Raw genomic sequence first — 23,766 nt, forward strand, 5'->3', positions numbered from 1 at the left:
GTTGGTGATCCCTATGGGGAAATGGATGGGAAAATGATTTACCTCTGGTTTATTGGTGATCCCTATGGGGAAATGGATGGGGAAATAATGTACCTCTGGTTTGTTGGTGATCCCTATAGGGAAATGGATGGGGAAATGATTGGGTTTTGGGATAAACACATAAACTAAGTGCTGAGGTTAACACAGGCTTAAGAGAATTTATACGTTTTGTATGAGACCGTTTTATCCCCCCAAAAACATGAGTTTCCCCATAGGCCAAAAGCCATGGCGGAGTTAGTGCCTATAAAAATACGCTCTATTACACACGCAAAGACACGTACAAACTCATTGTGTTGCTTATTTATTTAACCTTTATTTAGCCAGGTAGGCTAGTTGAGAACAAGTTCTCATTTACAACTGCGACACACTCACATTAATACGATTAGAATGATCTAGAACAGAGAGGTGACAAACTAGTGTGTGTGAGCAAGCGTGAACAGGTCAGACAGGCCACGAAGACAACAGTCAACACTGAGGGGAACTGAGGCTGACAGAGTCCAATTATAAACCACACACACACACACACACACACACACACACACACACACACACACACACACACACACACACACACACACACACACACACACACACACACACACACACACACACACACACACACACACACACACACACACACACACACACACACACACACACACACACACACACACACACACACCATCTCTAGCTCCACTCACTCATCTACTCCAGAGCTTAACAGACATGTCTACCACCCTGCTGTGCATCGAGATGGACTCTGCAACCGCCATGGCTCTTCTCAAACTCTAATCACTGTGATTAAAGAGAACGCTCTCTCGCTCTGTCTGCTCAGACTAACATACGTCACTTTGAGACAGTTACCAACACGTTGAGGGGAAACGGTGAGCATCAAAGTGACACCTTGTTCTCTGCCTGCCTGTCTGTATCCTATTAAATAACAGTCATCTCACAACCTGAAAACTGATCCGTCACAAGGAGCAGAGATGAGAAAGAAAGAGGAAAAGGAGAGTGAGAAAGGGAGTGGGATGAAGAAAGAAAGAGGAAAAGGAGAGTGAGAAAGGGAGTGGGATGAAGAAAGAAAGAGGAAAAGGAGAGTGAGAAAGGGAGTGGGATGAAGAAAGAAAGAGGAAAAGGAGAGTGAGAAAGGGAGTGGGATGAAGAAAGAAAGAGGAAAAGGAGAGTGAGAAAGGGAGTGGGATGAAGAAAGAAAGAGGAAAAGGAGAGTGAGAAAGGGAGTGGGATGAAGAAAGAAAGAGGAAAAGGAGAGTGAGAAAGGGAGTGGGATGAAGAAAGAAAGAGGAAAAGGAGAGTGAGAAAGGGAGTGGGATGAAGAAAGAAAGAGGAAAAGGAGAGTGAGAAAGGGAGTGGGATGAAGAAAGAAAGAGGAAAAGGAGAGTGAGAAAGGGAGTGGGATGAAGAAAGAAAGAGGAAAAGGAGAGTGAGAAAGGGAGTGGGATGAAGAAAGAAAGTGGAAAAGGAGAGTGAGAAAGGGAGTGGGATGAAGAAAGAAAGTGGAAAAGGAGAGTGAGAAAGGGAGTGGGATGAAGAAAGAAAGAGGAAAAGGAGAGTGAGAAAGGGAGTGGGATGAAGAAAGAAAGAGGAAAAGGAGAGTGAGAAAGGGAGTGGGATGAAGAAAGAAAGAGGAAAAGGAGAGTGAGAAAGGGAGTGGGATGAAGAAAGAAAGAGGAAAAGGAGAGTGAGAAAGGGAGTGGGATGAAGAAAGAAAGAAAAAGAGAGAGGAGAAAGACCGAGCTAGCCAGAGCCAGAGAGAGGAGAAAGACCGAGCTAGCCAGAGCCAGAGAGAGGAGAAAAACCGAGCTAGCCAGAGCCAGAGAGAGGAGAAAGACCGAGCTAGCCAGAGCCAGAGAGAGGAGAAAGACCGAGCTAGCCAGAGCCAGAGAGAGGAGAAAGACCGAGCTAGCCAGAGCCAGAGAGAGGCTACATTGTGAACAGCTCTCTCTAACAACACAGGGTCAGCCTGTACACTGTATGCAGTGCTGAGCACAGCCATTAGTCTAGTACATAAGAGTTCAGACCAGACGTAGCGCTGCTAGCTCCATCTCGCCATCTCCCTAGTCCACACCACAGTCCATTAGCTCTGTTCAAAGAGTGGGCAGACTGCTGCAGTAGCTAATAACTCACCCCACACACTACACTCTGCCTAATAGTTTACATGGCAAAGCAATTACCAGCATGAAATATATGGGTTAGGAGTACAATAATGTTTTTTTTTTATTAGTATACCATATACAGTATGGCAGGCAATCCTTATGAAAAACTGTAATAAAAGAGGAGAAAAGGATGTTTTGCAAAGTCAGTCCATGGATTTCTTTCATATAATAAGACAGTTTGCTTGAGAAGGAAATGGAGGAAAGGCGGTTTCAAATCTCTCTTGGCAATCTAGTTGTATGTCATTTCAACAGAAATGTTACAACTGAAAGAGTCAGACACTAAAATGAGTGTTTAGTATTACACCAATCACTCATTATTTAGCTTCTGGCTTCTAGCACACACATTTACAAACAAACAAATGGCAACAATAACAAAAAATCCTTCAGATGGCTTTATAGTTGTAGATGGCCAGATGCTGATGAGAGTTAGGCATCTGTTGGGGCTTACCCTCCCTCCCAGCTGAGATACAACATCTGGAGACGCTCAGCAAACACACAGCAGTCGTTTACACATCTTTACACTGAATTACACCTCATTTAGAACAAAACCTGGACACACTCAAACTTTATAGACAGAGAGAGAGACAGAGAGAGACAGAGAGACAGAGAGACAGAGAGACAGAGAGAGAGAGAGAGAGAGAGAGAGAGAGAGAGAGAGAGAGAGAGAGAGAGAGAGAGAGAGAGAGAGAGAGAGAGAGAGAGAGAGAGACAGAGAGACAGAGAGACAGAGAGAGAGAGACAGAGACAGAGACAGAGAGAGAGACAGCGAAAGAGAGAGAGAGAGAGAGAGAGAGAGAGAGACAGAGACAGACAGAGGAAGAGAGACAGACAGGGAAAGAGAGACAGTCAGACAGTGAAAGAGCGAGACAGAGAGACAGAGAGACAGAGAGAGAGACAGAAAGAAACAGAGGCAACTGAGAGTCCCAGGAGAGAGGGAGGATGGATGGATGGATGGAGAGAGAGAGTGGAAGGGGGAGAGGAAGAGTGATTCAAGTGAATCACACCATAGCCAGGGAGGTATAAAGTCACCATGATGATACAGAAAGATGTGTGGAACCAAGCTGATTACAAGATCTTATCCGTCTCTCTCTTTAATCATCCTTCTTTTCTCAGCCCCATACATACATTAGAGGAGGCTATGGCCTGGTTTATTGGGCCCGGCTCTGAGGTCTAACTTACAGCACCAGAGATAGAGATGCCATAATGTTACCTGAGAGTTGACAATCTGTCCCATGGGGATGTGTGAACACTCCAGAGCATACTGCTTCACACAGAAGTAACAACCCTGAGCAAGAGAGAGACAGAGAGAAGTAGAGAAGGAGAGAGATGATATACTGGATAGAATATCATACACTGTGCTACTATACTACTCAGGGCTCAACAGATATCATTACTCATGAATTATAATGTGGTGGGTGTGTGGTTACAATGACAAACTGTTCTAAACACATCTCCTACACTGTGAGAATGATGCATAAAATACTCAGTAGGAAAGACCCATTTCAACTAAACTCTTCTGTCTTTAAGGCCTTGAGTCAAATTGCACATGATGATGGCACATAATCTAAACCTGAGGCCCATGTTAAGCTAATGGAGTAGGAGGGGTGAATGTGTAATATGGGGTAAGAGACACACACATAGACAGAGAGAGAGCACAAAAGAGAGCGTGAGAGAGAGAGTGCGAGAGAGCTAGAGAGAGAGTGAGCGAGAAAGGGAGAGAGAGAGCGTGAGAGAGTATGTGAGAGCCCGAGAGAGAGCTAGAGAGAGAGTGCGCGAGAAAGAGAGAGCATGAGAGAGAGAGTGCTAGAGAGCTAGAGAGAGAGTGCAAGAGAGAGTGCGCGAGAGACAGAGTGCGTGAGAGAGCGCGAGAGAGAGAGCTAGAGAGAGTGCTAGAGAGAAAGGGAGAGCATGAGAGAGTATGCAAGAGAGAGTGCGCGAGAGAGAGAGTGCGTGAGAGAGAGTGCGAGAAAGAGTGCTAGAGAGAGTGCTAGAGAGAGTGCGAGAGAGCGCGAGAGTGAGAGTGCGAGAGAGAGAGCACGAGAGAGTGAGAGAGAGAGAGCGCTAGAGAGAGCTAGACAGAGTGCGAGAGAGAGAGCGCTAGAGAGAGCTAGAGAGAATGCGAGAGAGAGCGCTAGAGAGAGAGAGAGAGAGCGAGAGAGCTAGAGAGAGACTTGACTTTGTCTTTCTTTAATTAAACATTCTCATTTAATTAAACCCCCCATCCTTAAAATAAAACACCAAAATATATCCTGTACTGCATACATGTACCATACTCACCTTTCCATCTACCACACAATACAAAAACACACCACACATCATATATAACCAAAAAACAACCATATTTCCAAAACATCTTCCCCAGCTATACAGAAACATCTCCACACTTTTTATCATTTTATAGAACTTAGATTCCACCCTAAGGCGCACAGAGACCATCCCATTAAATAATAGTGAAGGGTCTGTTATCCCCCCACCTTTCACCGTGTTCCTCCTTGTTAGCCAAATAACCAACATTGCTTGAGCAAACACAAAATTCAACAAAACACATTAGCCTTCTACTTATTTGAATACCTGCACACCATTATAAACACCCCAACAGTAAAAAAACACCCCCACCCTCTCACACAGGCATTACAACAGAGACATTAATGGCATTAACCTGGCGCACACAGAAAACACACTAATCACAGAAAGGACACCCCTGCCTGACTCCCGGTTCAACCAGTGCCATCTAGCTGTTCGTGGCCAGGGCTCCATGTAGAACCCTCCACGGGAGGTCCCTTGACCCCTTTGGTACTGGGGGTTTGTAGAGCCCCCTCCATCTAAAACCCACCATACTCTCCGCCCCACATATCCCCTGCGACTGATGTGCCTACACTCCTGTTAAGCTCCTAACGTTCCTCACTTTAACACAGAGGTTGTAGAGGGCTTTACCTCCCACTCCCCTCAACCCCCCCCCCCCTCCCCAGGCTCAGAGTGTTAAAATCGAACAAGACCTCCAGACCCCCTTGCCAGTCTCCAGTCTCTGCCGTCACCTGCAGTGGCGGAAACATTGGTTGCCCCTCCCCTTTGGCAGCTCAAAAAACCCCTCCTACCGACTCAGACAGTGCCTCCTGGACCTCCTCCAGGAATCTCTCCAGCATCCTAAGATAAGTTATTCCTGTTTGTTGTGGCAGGACTTCTTCCACCCTTCCTCTCCCAGCACTGAACCGATCTCAAAGGGATGGCTGGGTTGTGGAAGATCGACGCCTCCCACACCCACAGCCCAGGCTCCACACCCCTTTCTTGTGAGGGCCTTAGCAGCTGCCAGGCCCTCAGCACTGCAAAGCAAAAATCAGAGAGACCTGTTGTACTCAGCCTCTCCAGCCTCGTGAGGAATAGCTGCCAGTCCAAACCTAATCTGCCAGCTCTCCTCAGCAGGGCGCATGCTGGTTCCCTACAGCAGACATCAGTATGGTACAGCAGTCTTTGCACCGCGTTTAGTCAGAAAGAAACCACCCTGCTCTCCAGTTCCACCAGGCCCTGTCCTCATTCGTGGACGGTCATGGAAAACACTGCCACCCTCAGCCAGTGATGGCCCGACCAGAAAAAGTCCACCAGCTTGCGTTGCAGGTCTGCGAGCCAGTCCTGACACCACTGCCTGTGACAGCCTCTCCCAGTTCTTCCTGACCCAACCTTCTCTGAGCCCGTGTACACCCCCAAGATTTAAAGCCCTTCACAACCCCACTGCAAACCCCCTGGAAGCAGAGGAGGAGCCCTATCCCCCCATGCCCCACATGACAGAGCTTTGCTCTTGCCCCAGTTTACCTTAGCTGATGAAGCTCCCTCGTACACCTTCAGACTAGTCTCTAGTGCCTGCATATCCTACGCATCACAGAAACGTCATCTGCATACGCTGACACTGCTATGCCTGTGTCATGACGCTGGCCTGGGGGTAGGTTTATGCCAGTCATAAATACCTCTTCCCCCCTTTTTCCTATCTCTACCCTACTGATGTGACATTAGAAAACCCCTTGGTTAACGCGCCCCTTTCCTCCCTCCACTATATAAGCCTGTGACGAAAATGTAACCTCCTGTTCCAAGTACATGAGGTCTGCAGCCTCTGCGTTAAAAGGACTAACATGTCAACTACAGAAGTAGGCCAACCTCAGTGTGAGCTTTGGTTGCGAATGGTATGAACTTTGAACTCTTATTCACTACAGAAGTGATACCTCCTAGCCGTTGAGTTAGCAACAGTAGCTGCAAATGTGGTCTAGGAAAGAACAGACAGAGTATCTCGTCTATCACACAATGACGTTACTACAACATATCCAATTGACCACCAGAGACATTCTTCAAAGGACAAAGGACTCGGTTTGGCAACACGACCTTCCATCTATCACCAACCTACCGAAGCGCAGCTCAGAGTAAATATTTATTGCATTTTCCTTTTCCAAATGGTTGGTAATTTAGAATACATAAGATACTGGATCTACGATAGCACAGCTTCTCCCTTTGACCCTCAGTCTTCCCGCTCTTTCACTCAAACCCATATCTGTTCCGCCCGCTAGGGACGTTTTCCTTTATTATGTAATTTGTAATCAAGGTATGATTCATTCTTTGTGTTATGCAGGTGAATGAGGACCCAAAAGCGACTTGGCGAAAACAGAGTCTTTAATCCAGTAAAGTAACTTTACAATCAAAAGGCATAATTCTACTCGTAATGACGAGAACAGACTGGAGACTTGATCAAGAACTGCAGGTTGCCTCGGGAAGGCACTTGAACGTAGCAGACTCAGACACCTGCTCACCACGCAGCATCTGAGGGAAACACGACACGACAGGGCGATACATAGACACAGCACGGTGAACAATAGACAAGGATCCGACAGGGCAGGAACGGAAAACAAGGAGAGAAATAGGGACTCTAATCAGGGAAAAGGATCGGGAACAGGTGTGGGAAGACTAAATGATTGATTAGGGGAATAGGAACAGCTGGGAGCAGGAACGGAACGATAGAGAGAAGAGAGAGAGGAAGGGAGAGAGAAAAAGGGGAACGAACCTAAAAAGACCAGCAGGGGGAAAATGAACAGAGGGAAAAGCAAAATGACAAGACAATCTAAGACAAAACATGACAGTACCCCCCCACTCACCGAGCGCCTCCTGGCGCACTCGAGGAGGAATCCTGGCGGCAACGGAGGAAATCATCAATAAGTGAACGGTCCAGCACGTCCCGAGACGGAACCCAACTCCTCTCCTCAGGACCGTAACCCTCCCAATCCACTAAGTATTGGTGACCCCGTCCCCGAGAACGCATGTCCATGATCCTACGTACCTTGTAAATAGGTGCGCTCTCGACAAGGACGGGGGGGGGGGGAGGGAAGACGAACGGGGGTGCGAAGAAAGGGCTTGACACAGGAGACATGGAAGACAGGATGGACGCGACGAAGATGTCGCGGAAGAAGCAGTCGCACAGCGACAGGATTGACGACCTGGGAGACACGGAACGGACCAATGAACCGCGGAGTCAACTTACGAGAAGCTGTCGTAAGAGGAAGGTTGCGAGTGGAAAGCCACACTCTCTGGCCGCAACAATACCTTGGACTCTTAATCCTGCGTTTATTGGCGGCTCTCACAGTCTGTGCCCTGTAACGGCAAAGTGCAGACCTCACCCCCCTCCAGGTGCGCTCACAACGTTGGACAAACGCTTGAGCGGAGGGAACGCTGGACTCGGCAAGCTGGGATGAGAACAGAGGAGGCTGGTAACCCAGACTACTCTGAAACGGAGATAACCCGGTAGCAGACGAAGGAAGCGAGTTGTGAGCGTATTCTGCCCAGGGAGCTGTTCTGCCCAAGACGCAGGGTTTCTGAAAGAAAGGCTGCGTAGTATGCGACCAATCGTCTGATTGGCCCTCTCTGCTTGACCGTTAGACTGGGGATGAAACCCGGAAGAGAGACTGACGGACGCACCAATCAAACGACAGAACTCCCTCCAAAACTGTGACGTGAATTGCGGGCCTCTGTCTGAAACGGCGTCTAACGGGAGGCCATGAATTCTGAACACATTCTCGATGATGATTTGTGCCGTCTCCTTAGCGGAAGGAAGTTTAGCGAGGGGAATGAAATGTGCCGCCTTAGAGAACCTATCGACAACCGTAAGAATCACAGTCTTCCCCGCAGACAAAGGCAGACCGGTAATGAAGTCTAGGGCGATGTGAGACCATGGTCGAGAAGGAATGGGGAGCGGTCTGAGACGACCGGCAGGAGGAGAGTTACCCGACTTAGTCTGCGCGCAGTCCGAACAAGCAGCCACGAAACGGCGCGTGTCACGCTCCTGAGTTGGCCACCAAAAGCGCTGGCGAATAGACGCAAGAGTGCCTCGAACACCGGGATGACCAGCTAACTTGGCAGAGTGAGCCCACTGAAGAACAGCCAGACGAGTGGAAACAGGAACGAAAAGGAGGTTACTAGGACAAGCGCGCGGCGACGCAGTGTGCGTGAGTGCTTGCTTAACCTGTCTTTCAATTCCCCAGACTGTCAACCCGACAACACGCCCATAAGGAAGAATCCCCTCGGGATCAGTAGAAGCCACAGAAGAACTAAACAGACGGGATAAGGCATCAGGCTTGGTGTTTTTGCTACCCGGACGGTAAGAAATCACAAACTCGAAACGAGCGAAAAACAACGCCCAACGAGCTTGACGGGCATTAAGTCGTTTGGCAGAACGGATGTACTCAAGGTTCTTATGGTCTGTCCAAACGACAAAAGGAACGGTCGCCCCCTCCAACCACTGTCGCCATTCGCCTAGGGCTAAGCGGATGGCGAGCAGTTCGCGGTTACCCACATCATAGTTGCGTTCAGATGGCGACAGGCGATGAGAAAAATAAGCGCAAGGATGAACCTTATCGTCAGACTGGAAGCGCTGGGATAGAATGGCTCCCACGCCTACCTCTGAAGCGTCAACCTCGACAATGAATTGTCTAGTGACGTCAGGAGTAACGAGGATAGGAGCGGACGTAAAACGTTCTTTTAGAAGATCAAAAGCTCCCTGGGCGGAACCGGACCACTTAAAACACGTCTTGACAGAAGTAAGAGCTGTGAGAGGGGCAGCAACTTGACCGAAATTACGAATGAAACGCCGATAGAAATTAGCGAAACCTAAAAAGCGCTGCAACTCGACACGTGACCTTGGAACGGGCCAATCACTGACAGCTTGGACCTTAGCGGAATCCATCTGAATGCCTTCAGCGGAAATAACGGAACCGAGAAAAGTAACGGAGGAGACATGAAAAGAGCACTTCTCAGCCTTCACGTAGAGACAATTCTCTAAAAGGCGCTGTAGAACACGTCGAACGTGCTGAACATGAATCTCGAGTGACGGTGAAAAAATCAGGATATCGTCAAGATAGACAAAAACAAAGATGTTCAGCATGTCTCTCAGAACATCATTAACTAATGCCTGAAAACAGCTGGCGCATTGGCGAGACCAAACGGCAGAACCCGGTACTCAAAATGCCCTAACGGAGTGTTAAATGCCGTTTTCCACTCGTCCCCCTCTCTGATGCGCACGAGATGGTAAGCGTTACGAAGGTCCAACTTAGTAAAGCACCTGGCTCCCTGCAGAATCTCGAAGGCTGATGACATAAGGGGAAGCGGATAACGATTCTTAACCGTTATGTCATTCAGCCCTCGATAATCCACGCAGGGGCGCAGAGTACCGTCCTTCTTCTTAACAAAAAAGAACCCCGCCCCGGCCGGAGAGGAAGAAGGCACTATGGTACCGGCGTCAAGAGACACAGATAAATAATCCTCGAGAGCCTTACGTTCGGGAGCCGACAGAGAGTATAGTCTACCCCGAGGAGGAGTGGTCCCCGGAAGGAGATCAATACTACAATCATACGACCGGTGAGGAGGAAGGGAGTTGGCTCGGGACCGACTGAAGACCGTGCGCAGATCATGATATTCCTCCGGCACTCCTGTCAAATCGCCAGGTTCCTCCTGAGAAGTGGGGACAGAAGAAATGGGAGGGATGGCAGACATTAAACACTTCACATGACAAGAAACGTTCCAGGATAGGATAGAATTACTAGACCAATTAATAGAAGGATTATGACATACTAGCCAGGGATGACCCAAAACAACAGGTGTAAAAGGTGAACGAAAAATCAAAAAAGAAATAGTCTCACTGTGGTTACCAGATACTGTGAGAGTTAAAGGTAGTGTCTCAAATCTGATACTGGGAAGATGACTACCATCTAAGGCAAACATGGGCGTAGGCTTGTCTAACTGTCTGAAAGGAATGTCATGTTTCCGAGCCCATGCTTCGTCCATGAAACAACCCTCAGCCCCAGAGTCAATCAAGGCACTGCATGTAGCACCCGAACCGGTCCAGCGTAGATGGACCGACATAGTAGTACAGGATCTAGATGAAGAGACCTGAGTAGTAGCGCTCACCAGTAGCCTCCGCTTACTGATGAGCTCTGGCCTTTACTGGACATGAACTGACAAAATGTCCATCAAATCCGCAATAGAGGCACAGGCGGTTGGTGATCCTCCGTTCCCTCTCCTTGGTCGAGATGCGAATACCTCCCAGCTGCATGGGCTCAGTCTCTGAGCCAGAGGAGGGAGATGGTTGCGATGCGGAGCAGGGAAACACCGTTGACGCGAGCTCTCTTCCACGAGCTTGGTGACGAAGATCTACCCGTCGTTCTATGCGGATGGCGAGAGCAATCAAAGAGTCCACACTGGAAGGAACCTCCCGAGAGAGAATCTCATCTTTGACCACTGCGTGGAGTCCCTCCAGAAAACGAGCGAGCAGCACCGGCTCGTTCCAGTCACTAGAGGCAGCAAGAGTGCGAAACTCTATAGAGTAATCCGTTATGGATCGATCACCTTGGCATAGGGAAGCCAGGGCCCTAGAAGCCTCCCTACCAAAAACTGAACGGTCAAAAACCCGAATCATCTCCTCTTTAAAGTTCTGGTAATTGTTTGAACAATCAGCCCTTGCCTCCCAGATAGCTGTGCCCCACTCTCGAGCCCGGCCAGTAAGGAGTGAAATGACGTAAGCAACCCGAGCTCTCTCGCTAGAGTATGTGTTGGGTTGAGAGAGAACACAATATCACACTGGGTGAGAAAGGAGCGGCACTCCGTGGGCTGCCCGGAGTAGCAAGGTGGGTTATTAACCCTAGGTTCCGGAGGCTCGGCAGGCCAGGAAGTAACAGGTGGCACGAGACGAAGACTCTGGAACTGTCCAGAGAGGTCGGAAACCTGAGCGGCCAGGTTCTCCACGGCATGGCGAGCAGCAGACAATTCCTGCTCGTGTCTGCCGAGCATGGCTCCTTGGATCTCGACGGCAGTGTTACGAGCATCTGTAGTCGCTGGGTCCATTCCTTGGTCGGATCCTTCTGTTATGCAGGTGAATGAGGACCCAAAAGCGACTTGGCGAAAACAGAGTCTTTAATCCAGTAAAGTAACTTTACAATCAAAAGGCATAATTCTACTCGTAATGACGAGAACAGACTGGAGACTTGATCAAGAACTGCAGGTTGCCTCGGGAAGGCACTTGAACGTAGCAGACTCAGACACCTGCTCACCACGCAGCATCTGAGGGAAACACGACACGACAGGGCGATACATAGACACAGCACGGTGAACAATAGACAAGGATCCGACAGGGCAGGAACGGAAAACAAGGAGAGAAATAGGGACTCTAATCAGGGAAAAGGATCGGGAACAGGTGTGGGAAGACTAAATGATTGATTAGGGGAATAGGAACAGCTGGGAGCAGGAACGGAACGATAGAGAGAAGAGAGAGAGGAAGGGAGAGAGAAAAAGGGGAACGAACCTAAAAAGACCAGCAGGGGGAAAATGAACAGAGGGAAAAGCAAAATGACAAGACAATCTAAGACAAAACATGACACTTTGTATATGTAATTCTGTGTGATTAGTTAGGTATTTAGTAAATCAATAATTAAATCTAATGTATTGCTGAATCAACTTGTTAGCCAGGGTTTGTGAAGATAACCAAGACTGAATTAAGGTGACGATTAATATTGACTGCTATTGATGTAAAATATTACTAGGTCTTTAAGAGTTTATTCGGAAGATTACAGCTCTATAAATATTATTTTGTGGTGCCCCGACTCTCTAGTTAATTACATTTACATGATTGGCTCAATCAGGTAATATTAATTACAGAGAAAGGATTTTGTGGAATAGCATGTCATATCACTTAATCCAGCATAGCCAAAGACACGACACCTGTCACCATACCCATGCCTGTCCAGCACACTCCAGTCTTCTGCGGAGCAGGCCCCAAAAAGGATAAATGGCTAGTGTATATAACTGCCCCAATAGAGGGCATCCTTGTCGAATGCCGCGTCTCACACAGACTAGCATACTGATCTTCACAAAGTTCAAAAACTTTTCCCCAAACCCCAAAATTACATTAAACAGATACTCATGGTCCACAACAGCCTTCTCTTGATCTCAAGAGACCAGTCCAAAGTTCACATTAGAACCTCTCGACAAATCCAACATGTTCCTGATTAAGAACAAGTTGTCCGTGATTAAGCGTTCCGGAACACAATATATTTGGTCCTTATGTACTATCTAGAGGTCGACCGATTATGATTTTTCAACGCCAATACCAATACCGATTATTGGAGGACCAAAAAAGGCCGATACCGATAAATCAGCCGATTTTTATTTATTTATTTGTAATTATGACAATTACAACAATACTGGATGAACACTTATTTTAACTTAATATAATACATCAATAAAATCAATTTAGCCTCAAATAAATAATGAAACATGTTCAATTTGGTTTAAAAAATGCAAAAACAAAGTGTTGGAGAAGAAAGTAAAAGTGCAATATGTGCCATGTAAGAAAGCTAACGTTTAAGTTCCTTGCTCAGAACATGAGAACATATGAAAGCTGGTGGTTCCTTTTAACATGAGTCTTCAATATTACCAGGTAAGAAGTTTTAGGTTGTAGTTATTATAGGAATTATAGGACTATTTCTCTCTATACCATTTATATTTCATATACCTTTGAATATTGGATGTTCTTATAGGCACTTTAGTATTGCCAGTGTAACAGTACAGCTTCCATCCCTCTCCTCGCCCCTACCTGGGCTCGAACCAGGAACACATAGACAACAGCCACCCTCGAGGCATCGTCACCCATGCAGAGAAAGGGGAATAACTACTCCAAGTCTCAGAGCAAGTGACGTTTGAAACGCTATTAGCGCACGCACCCTGTTAACTAGCTAGCCATTTAACATCGGTTACACCAGCCTAATCTCGGGAGTTGATGGGCTTGAAGTCATAAACAGCGCAATGCTTGAAGAACAACAAAGAGCTGCTGGCAAAACGCACGAAAGTGCTGTTTGAATGAATGCTTATGAGCCTGCTGGTGCCTACCATCGCTCAGTCAGACTGCTCTATCAAATCATAGACTTAATTATAACATAATAATACACAGAAATACGAGCCTTAGGTCATTAATATGGTCGAATCCGGAAACTATCATCTCGAAAACAAGACATTTATTCTTTCAGTGAAATACGGAACCGTTCCGTATTTTATCTAACGGATGGCATCCAAGTCTAAATATTCCTGTTACATTGCACAACCTTCAATGTTATGTCATAATTACTTAAAATTCTGGCAATTAGGCAGCCCAAACTGTTGCATATACCCTGACTCCGCGTGCAATGAACACAAGAGAAGTGACACAATTTCACCTGGTTAATATTGCCTGCTAACCTGGATTTCTTTTAGCTATATATGCATGTTTAAAAATATATACTTCTGTATCGATTTTAAGAAAGGCACTGATGTTTATGGTTAGGTACACATTGGAGCAGGGACAGTCCTTTTTTTTCAAATACAGATCGATTATATGCAACGCAGGACACGCTAGATAAACTAGTAGTATCATCAACCATGTGTAGTTAACTAGCGATTATGATTGATTGATTGTTTTTTATAAGATCAGTTTAATGCTAGCTAGCAACTTACCTTGGCTTACTGCATTCGCGTAACAGGCAGTCTCCTCGTGGAGTGCAATGAGATGCAGGTGGTTAGAGCATTGGACTAGTTAACTGTAAGGTTGCAAGATTGAATCCCCAAGCTGACAAGGTAAAAATCTGTCGTTCTGCCACTGAACAAGGCAGTTAACCCACCGTTCCTAGGCCGTCATTGAAAATAAGAATGTGTTATTAACTGACTTGCCTAGTTAAATAAAGATTAAATAAAGGTGTAAAAAAAAAATATATATATTTTTTATCTGCCAAATCGGTGTCCAAAAATACCGATTTCCGATTGTTTTGAAAACTTGAAATCCACTCTAATTAATTGGCCATTACGAGTAATCGGTCGACCTCTAGTACTACCAGATGGGACTTCAGTCTGTTAGATAAGACTTTGGCAAATATCTTGTAGTCCGCACAGATCAATGCCACAGGCCTCCAGTTCTTAAGTTCACATAAGTCCCCTTTTTTGGGCAGGAGAGTCAGAGCCGCCCGACGGCAGATCATCGGCAACTCTCCTACCCCGATGCATTCACGCAACACGCAAAAGAAGTCCAGTCCAATTATTCCCCAGAATTTTCTATAAACCTCCGCTGGGAGTCCATCGACCCTCTGTGCATGGCAGTTAAGGGTTCTGCCAGTTCATGGGACAACAGAGGAATGTCCCTTTCATGCCGCTGTGCCAAAGAGAGCTTAGGGAGTTCTGCGAACAAGATCTGCGCACATATAGGATCACACATTTCTGCCCTATACAACTCAGTATAAAACTCCACAGTTCCCTCCCGCATCTCCCCCACCACAGAGGTCACCCACCCATCAGACAGCCAAAGACAATGCATACCCTTGGCTTCACTGGTTTGTCTTTCCAAATCAAAGAAGGAGGAGCTGGGAGCATCCATCGCCTTCGGCATGGACAACCTAGTTCTTACAAGTGCACCCTTTGCTTTAAACTGGAAAAAACTGCCCAGGTCCCTACGTAATTCAGCTAAATTAGCCTGGAGGACTACACTGCCTTGCCCCACCATCTCTACCTCCATCTCACTAATACTACGCTCCAGTTCCCCCAATACTCTCCTAGCCTCTGAGGATGAGAGGGCTGTATAATGTTGACAGAAACGCAGCATTTGGACTTTCCCCACATCCCACCATAGACAGAGACTCATACTCCTCTCTTCGCTGCCCCCACCAAAAAGTCTGGAAACCTGAGCAAAAAGTTGCATCTTGTAAGAGCTTTACATTAAACTTCCAGTAGGATGCCTGCCGAGGGCCTGGTGAAATAGACAGCCAAGCCATTGTTATGTGATGATCTGAAAACCCCACCAGGAGAAAGGTAGCTCCCAACAGCATATTGCTCTGATTCCTGGACAGGTAAAAACGATCAAGTCGAGCTGTACTCACCCTAGCCCCAAAGACCTTCACCCATGTATACTGTCTTGTGTTGGGCTGTTTAGTTTTCCAAACATCAACTAGGTGGAACTTATTAATGATGTCCCTTAACACTCCCACTGAATGAGGCTTTCCCCCATTGCTGTCTTCGTAAAATACATTGTACAGTTCCAGTCCCCGTCGACCACCAGCATCTCCTCAGGCGCTACCTGTGAGAGTTCCTGTCTAAGACACCCAAATAGAAGCCCCCTCTCTCTGCCCGTGTTAGGCGCAAACACATTTATAAAGACAAAACCCATGTTGTTAATTTCTGCTTTTACAACAAGCAGCCTACCCCTACACACCTCTTTTGAGGAGCAAATTTTTACAGACAGGCCCGGTATAAAAAGGACTGCCACCCCTGCACTAAAATTAGTCCCATGGCTCAACACACTTGCCTTGCCTTTCCACCAGAGCCCCCAATCGACTTCATTCACCACATCCCTATGCGTCTCCTGCAGAAACAACACCTGTACTTTTTCTGTTTTACATATTCACCCAACACACTTCTTTTTCCCACATCTCTGGCACCATTTATATTAAGCGAGCCGAACCAAAGAGTCTCCATAAGAAGTGGGAGAAAAGCCAGCAAAGAAAGAGACCAATAGCAAAGCTAAATAAAATCCCAGTGCCAGAAAGAAACTATACATCTAAACAGTGTCTGAAGGTAAACCCTTATGCACTGTTGTGACCCACTTCCTCAACCTAAACCATTTCCTGGGTGAGAGGACACCATGCCCCTCATTTCTCATAGCCTGTTGTTCTGATCTTACAAACTTTCTCGGATCAGAAAAAAAAGCCTCAAGATTAACTTTTTCCCCCTTGGTCTCATTCAGGAACTTTGTTAGTTCCCTCAATGTGTACTTTGACCCCTCTGCTTGACTGGCTGTCAGCTCCGGACCCATTGAAGAGGAGTCTGGAAAAAAAGGCCTCCTCATCATCCTCTTCCTCAGACTCACTTTCCTCCTCATCTCAATCTTCCATCATAACCACCTGCCCTTCCTCTCTCGTCAGGGCATCCCCCCCAGCACCAGGCAAAGGTTCCTTGGTGCCTTTGACCACACCAGCCTCTCCCCTTCCACCTCCTTTCTTCTCCCCCTTTTTCCTTTTCCACTTGACACCCTCCTCCCCCCTAGTCTCTTACACACTATACTCTCCTCATCCACTAGCATAACGTGACTAAACCCAGCCTCATCTACACCACCCTCCATAGCATGACTAGTCCCAGCCTCATCTACACCACCATCTCTAGCCTGACTAGGCCCAGCCTCATCTACACCACCATCTCTAGCATGACTAGGCCCAGCCTCATCTACACCACCCTCCATAGCATGACTAGTCCCAGCCTCATCTACACCACCATCTCTAGCCTGACTAGACCCAGCCTCATCTACACCACCCTCCATAGCATGACTAGTCCCAGCCTCATCTACACCACCATCTCCAGCCTGACTAGGCCCAGCCTCATCTACACCACCATCTCTAGCCTGACTAGGCCCAGCCTCATCTACACCACCCTCCATAGCATGACTAGTCCCAGCCTCAGCTACACCACCATCTCTAGCCTGACTAGGCCCAGTCTCATCTACACCACCCTCCATAGCATGACTAGTCCCAGCCTCATCTACACCACCATCTCTAGCCTGACTAGCCTACCTGGTCACCGACTGCGAGCAGAACGTCCTCCACCTTAACTCCATTCTCAGGAACACACCTGAATCCATGCCGTAACGACAGAGTCTCCTCCGCGCTAGGCTGAGAAGCCATCGCGTACACCACATCCCAAACTCTGTCCTCTTCCACCCTAACTTTGAAAAAACCTGTGGATACCGCTAAAACAAATAGTGCATTAACCCTCCACCATAGAAATAATAATGAAAATAAAAGACCAAAACAAAATCCAGAAAAAAAGTTAGGACAGAGCCCTCCACACTAAACACTCAAACTCCAAAAAACTCCCAGCATGCACTGCAAGAGAGAAAGAGAGAGCGTGCGAGAGAGCAGTAGAGAGAGAGTGCGTGCCGCGAGCGCTGGAGGTGTAAAAAAGAGTGAAAGAGAGAGACCCCAGGGCCGTGGGGTGACAGGGATGAAAGCTTGAGACCATAAATATCAATGAATTTGCGTAGGCACTAGAATCCTGTGCAGCACCAGGCCTCACCTTAGTGGACTCTGGTGCTTCTATCCCCAACAAAGGAGTACCTACAGCAGCACCTAGATCTTCTACACAGATTATATCAGACTTGGTTCCAAGTAGGCAGGAGAACAAATTCTATCCAGACACCGTTGCCCTAGAAGACATACATAACTCTATCTAACTCGGCGTAAACACCACAGGTAGGACAAACATTGTAAATATCACCAATATTTATCTGTTTATGTATCTTCTCCTGCTATTCGTACTACAACTATTTGCACATTGCTAAAACACTGTAAATCCAGGGCTTAAAAACAAAGGTGTCAATGTACTCTCATGATTCATGTTATTTTAAAACCACAATTTGGGTCCCTCCACAATCTCAGAGGATCTAGTTACTTTTTCTAACTTCTCTGCGTTACAACCAAATGAACACAAGTTTACTATACTATGTATTGGATCACAAAACAACTTTTACATTACAGTTTAGCAATAAAATGGTCTGACGGTAATGCTGGTGTTCATATCCCAAAAGAAAATGATCTCACTAAAATAAATTTTATTAGAAAGTTCACAAAACATCTTGCTAAGGAATAAACCTGTCTTTTTGTTGAAAAATCACCCACCCTTATCTCTTTAGTCATATCCCAGTTTACAAATTGTTGTATGGCCTAGCCTACACCAAGTAACCAGTTATTTTTATTATGCAGTGTATTCGGAAAGTATTCAGACCCATTCATTTTTATACATTTTGTTACATTACAGCCTTATTCTAAAATTGATTAAATCGTTTTTCCCTCATCAATCTACACAATAACCGATAATGACCAGGCAAAAAAAGGGTTTTTAGAAATGTTTGCAAATGTGTAAAGAAATACAACTGAAATATCACATTTACATAGGTATACAGACCCTTTACTCAGTACTTGGTTGAACCACCCGTGGCAGCGATTACAGCCTTGAGTCTTGGGTATGATGCTACAAGCTTGGCACACCTGTATTTGGGGAGTTTCTCCCATTCTTCCATTTAAGAATGATGGAGGCCACTGTGTTCTTGGGAACCTTCAACACTGCAGAAATGTTGGGGCACCCTTCCCCAGATCTGTGCCTTGACACAATCCTGTCTCGGAGCTCTATGGACAATTCCTTCAACCTCATGGCTTGGTTTTTGCTCTGACATCCACGGTCAACTGTGGGACCTTATATAGACAGGTGTGTGCCTTTCCAAATCATGTTCATTCAAGTTGTAGAAACATCTCAAGGATGACCAATGGATACAGGATGCAATTGAGCTCAGTTCCAATGATCGTAGCAGAGGGTCTGAATACTAATGTAAATAAAGTATTCAGTTGTATATTTTTAATACATTTGCAAAAATGCTTAAAAAACTGTTTTCTCTTTGTCCTTATGGGGCACTGTGTGTAGATTGATGTGGATGTATTTAATCCATTTTAAAATAAGGCTGTAACGTAACAAAATCTGGAAAAAGGGAAGGGGTCTGAATACTTTCTGAATGCACTGTAAGACCTTTGAAATTTTCAGGATTGACTGACCTTCATGTCTTAAAGCAATGATGGACTGTCGTTTCTTTGCTTATTTGAGGTGTTCTTGGCATAATATGGGCTTGGTCTTGTACCAGTTAGGGCTATCTTTTCTGTACCAACCCTACCTTGTCACAACACAACTGATTACCTCAAATGCATTATGAAGGAAAGAAATTCCACAAATGTACTTTTAACAAGGCACACCTGTTAATTTAAATGCATTCCAGGTGACTACCTCATGAAGCTAGTTGAGAGAATGCCAAGAGTGTGCAACGCTGTCATCAAGGCAAAGGGTGGATACTTTGAAGAATCTAAAATATATTTGATTTTTTGGTTACTACATGATTCCATGTTAATTCATAGTTTTGATGTCTTCACTATTATTCTACAATGTAGAAAATAGTAAAAATAAAGAAAAACCCTGGAATGAGTAGGTGTGTCCAAACTTTTGACTGGTACTGTGTATATACACTATCGTTCAAAGGTTTGGGGTCACTTAGAAATGTCCTTGTTTTTGAAAGAAAAGCACATTTTTTGTAAGTTAAAATAACACAAAATGATCAGCGATACAGTGTAGACATTGTTAATGTTGTAAATACAGTGTAGACATTGTTAATGTTGTAAATACAGTGTAGACATTGTTAATGTTGTAAATACAGTGTAGACATTGTTAATGTTGTAAATACAGTGTAGACATTGTTAATGTTGTAAATACAGTGTAGACATTGTTAATGTTGTAAATACAGTGTAGACATTGTTAATGTTGTAAATACAGTGTAGACATTGTTAATGTTGTAAATGACATTGTTAATGTTGTAAATACAGTGTAGACATTGTTAATGTTGTAAATACAGTGTAGACATTGTTAATGTTGTAAATACAGTGTAGACATTGTTAATGTTGTAAATACAGTGTAGACATTGTTAATGTTGTAAATACAGTGTAGACATTGTTAATGTTGTAAATACAGTGTAGACATTGTTAATGTTGTAAATACAGTGTAGACATTGTTAATGTTGTAAATACAGTGTAGACATTGTTAATGTTGTAAATACAGTGTAGACATTGGTAATGTTGTAAATACAGTGTAGACATTGTTAATGTTGTAAATACAGTGTAGACATTGTTAATGTTGTAAATACAGTGTAGACATTGTTAATGTTGTAAATACAGTGTAGACATTGTTAATGTTGTAAATACAGTGTAGACATTGTTAATGTTGTAAATACAGTGTAGACATTGTTAATGTTGTAAATGACTATTGTAGCTGGAAACAGATTTTTAATGGAATATCTACATAGGTGTACAGAGGCCCATTATCAGCAACCATCACTCCTGTGTTCCAATGGCATGTTGTGTTAGCTAATCCAAGTTTATCATTTTAAAAGGCTAGAAAACCCTTTTGCAATTATGTTAGCACAGATGAAACCTGTTGTTCTTATTAAAGAAGCAGTAAAACTGGCCTTTTTAGACTAGTTGAGTATCTGGAGCATCAGCATTTGTGGGTTCGTTTACAGGCTTTAAATGGCCAGAAACAAATAACTTTCTTCTGAAACTCATCAGTGTATTCTTGTTCTGAGAAATAAAGGCTATTCCATGCAAGAAATTGCCAAGAAACTGAAGATTTCGTACAACTTTGTGTACTACTCCCTTCACAGAACAGCGCAAACTGGCTCTAACCAGAATAGAAAGAGGAGTGAAAGGCCCCGGTGCACAACTGAGCAAGAGGACAAGTACATTAGTGTGTCTAGTTTGAGAAACAGACGCCTCACAAGTCCTCAACTCTAAGCTTTATTAAATAGTACCCGTAAAACACCAGTCTCAACGTCAACAGTGAAGAGGCGACTCCGGGATGCTGGCCTTCGAGGCAGAGTTCCTCTGTCCAGTGTCTGTGTTGTTTTGCCCATCTTAATCTTTTATTTTTATTGGCCAAGTTGAGATATGGCTTTTTCTATGCAACTCTGCCTAGAAGGCCAGCATCCCGGAGTCGCCTCTTCACGGTTGACTTTGAGACTGGTGTTTGATGAAAAATTTCAGACCACAAACTTTTGAACAGTAGTATATATATATATATATATATATATATATATATATATATATATATATATATATATATATATATATATATATATATAATATATGGGGGATTGGAAATGATGCAGACAATTACATTGATGGAAGCTATAATCTATCTGCAATATTAAAGCTGATCTACCCCCCCCTCCCAAAAAAAACACTGCACATAGCTGATATAACACTTAAAATGTTACCTTTTGAGTGCCATATTTACAGTTAAATTTGTATAGTTTTTTGTTTGTGTTGTTTTGTGTATACTCACTTGTGTTTATTTCACTCATTTGGCAACATTTTCCCCATGCCAATAAACCATCTTTGAAAGAGAGAGCGAGAGAGAAAGATTCACCTGAAAGGCAAGCTCCATCAATACGATGCCCCCTAGCAGCGCCCTCTGGTGGTAGTACGCGGTAATATCCAACCCTGTGCTCTGCGGAGAAAAACAACATTACCTCAAGAGTTGATGATGAAGCGGTGTGTGTTTATATGTGTGTGTGTGTGAATAGAGTGAGCGTTAGAGAGAGAGTATGTTTGTCAGAGAGAGAGGAAGAGAGCGTCAGAGTCAATATATCCCTGTGTGCCTTTTAGCCAGTGTACGTGTGGGAATATCCTCAGCGCTTGCATCAGCACTACTTACCTTAGTGCTGTCCTTGCTCCTGGTTTTGTTATAGGAGACGGACTGCCTCTCTGACGACAATGAGCTGAACATGGCTGCCCGGGCCCTGGGGATGCTACAGGGAGAGAGGAGAGAGAGAGACAGGCAGGGTTAGGGGTTAAGTAGGGATGGAGAAAAAAACCCAGAGAGAGTGTACTGTGTGTGTGTGTCTGTCCGTCTGTCCATCCGTCCGTCCGTCTGTCCGTGTGTTTGTCTGCCAAGTGTCTACTATAGTTATATCACATGCATGACCAGAGGGATGTGGCTTTTAGGGGCTTGGAGGGGATCACAACACATCTGATGACTAATGGATGAATAGTGCTCATAGTTCTGCTCACAGTCACATAAAGGATCTTAGGAGGGAAACTCAGAGAAAGAGGACATTTGCCCTGAGTTGTATCGTGTTTTCATTGTGTTTTTTGGGGTTGAGAGATCGGATGAGTTAGATTTCCAATGTATTCATTACACATGGGAAATAAACTTGAAACTTGAACTAGTATGGTGTAAAAATATAGGTTACTAGTATAGTTTAGAGAGTTGAGGACCACTGGACTGTCAGTAAGACATACCTGCGCGCTGGGAACTGTGGCCGGACCTGGACCAGGATGATGCCCATACTCTGGAGGTACTGGACATACTGCTGGAGGAAGGTGTTAGAGATGTCCTGCAACCAGGGCCCCTCTCTCAGCCGGCTAGGCAGTTTGTCAACTGAGTCTGTGCTGTAGATACGGTCCCTGCCAGTCGCCATGGAGTCACTGGAGTGATGATGCTTCTGGAGAGGATGAGGGGAGAGGAGAGTGGGAGTGGAGAGGTGAACTGGGGTGTTTCATCAGACTGTGACTACCTTTGTCTAAATTTGCTAAATATCGAAAATTTTCACAAAGTTCCCAGGATTTTTAGAGATTCTGGGTGAAAGACTGTTGGAAGATTGCTGATTGTTCTATCCTGATTCCGGAAATTCTCCTTCCGGATTTTTCAAAAACTTGGGAAGTTTAGGATGCCTTCCAAGATTTTGCAACTAAGGGCATCTTTCTAAGTAAGAGAGAAGTGAACAACCATTTGAGAAGTTTGAGTTTTATAATTGTTTTGATTTTACTGAACCTTCATTTAACTAGGGAAGTCAGTTAAGAACACATTCTTATTTTCAATGATGGCCTAGGAACAGTGGGTTAACTGCCTGTTCAGGGGCAGAACGACAGATTTGTACCTTGTCAGCTCGGAGGTTTGAACTTGCAACCTTCCGGTTACTAGACCAACGCACTAACCACTAGGCTACCCTGCCACCCCAATGACGTCCTTCCAGAAGGCATCCCGCGGGGACGGGGGCTGGGATTAAAAATAAAATATAGGACAACACACACATCATGACAAGAGACACCACAACACTACATAAAGAGAGGCCTAAGACAAGAACATAGCAAGGCAGCAACATAACACAACATGATAGTAACACATCATGACAACGACATGGTAGCAACACAACATGGCAGCAGCACAACATGGTACAAACATTATTGGATGCAGACAACAGCACAAAGGTAAGAAGGTAGAGACAACAATACATCACGCGAAGCAGCCACAACTGTCAGTAAGAGCGTCCATGACTGAGTCTTTGGGCTGCAGCTTTGATATTTGCTAAGAGAAGGACAATGTACCGTCTAACCATACTCCCAAGTACTTGAAAGGGGTGACTACCTAAAGCTCT

Source organism: Oncorhynchus gorbuscha, linkage group LG15, assembly GCF_021184085.1.
Source record: "Oncorhynchus gorbuscha isolate QuinsamMale2020 ecotype Even-year linkage group LG15, OgorEven_v1.0, whole genome shotgun sequence".
Classification (NCBI taxonomy): domain Eukaryota; kingdom Metazoa; phylum Chordata; class Actinopteri; order Salmoniformes; family Salmonidae; genus Oncorhynchus; species Oncorhynchus gorbuscha.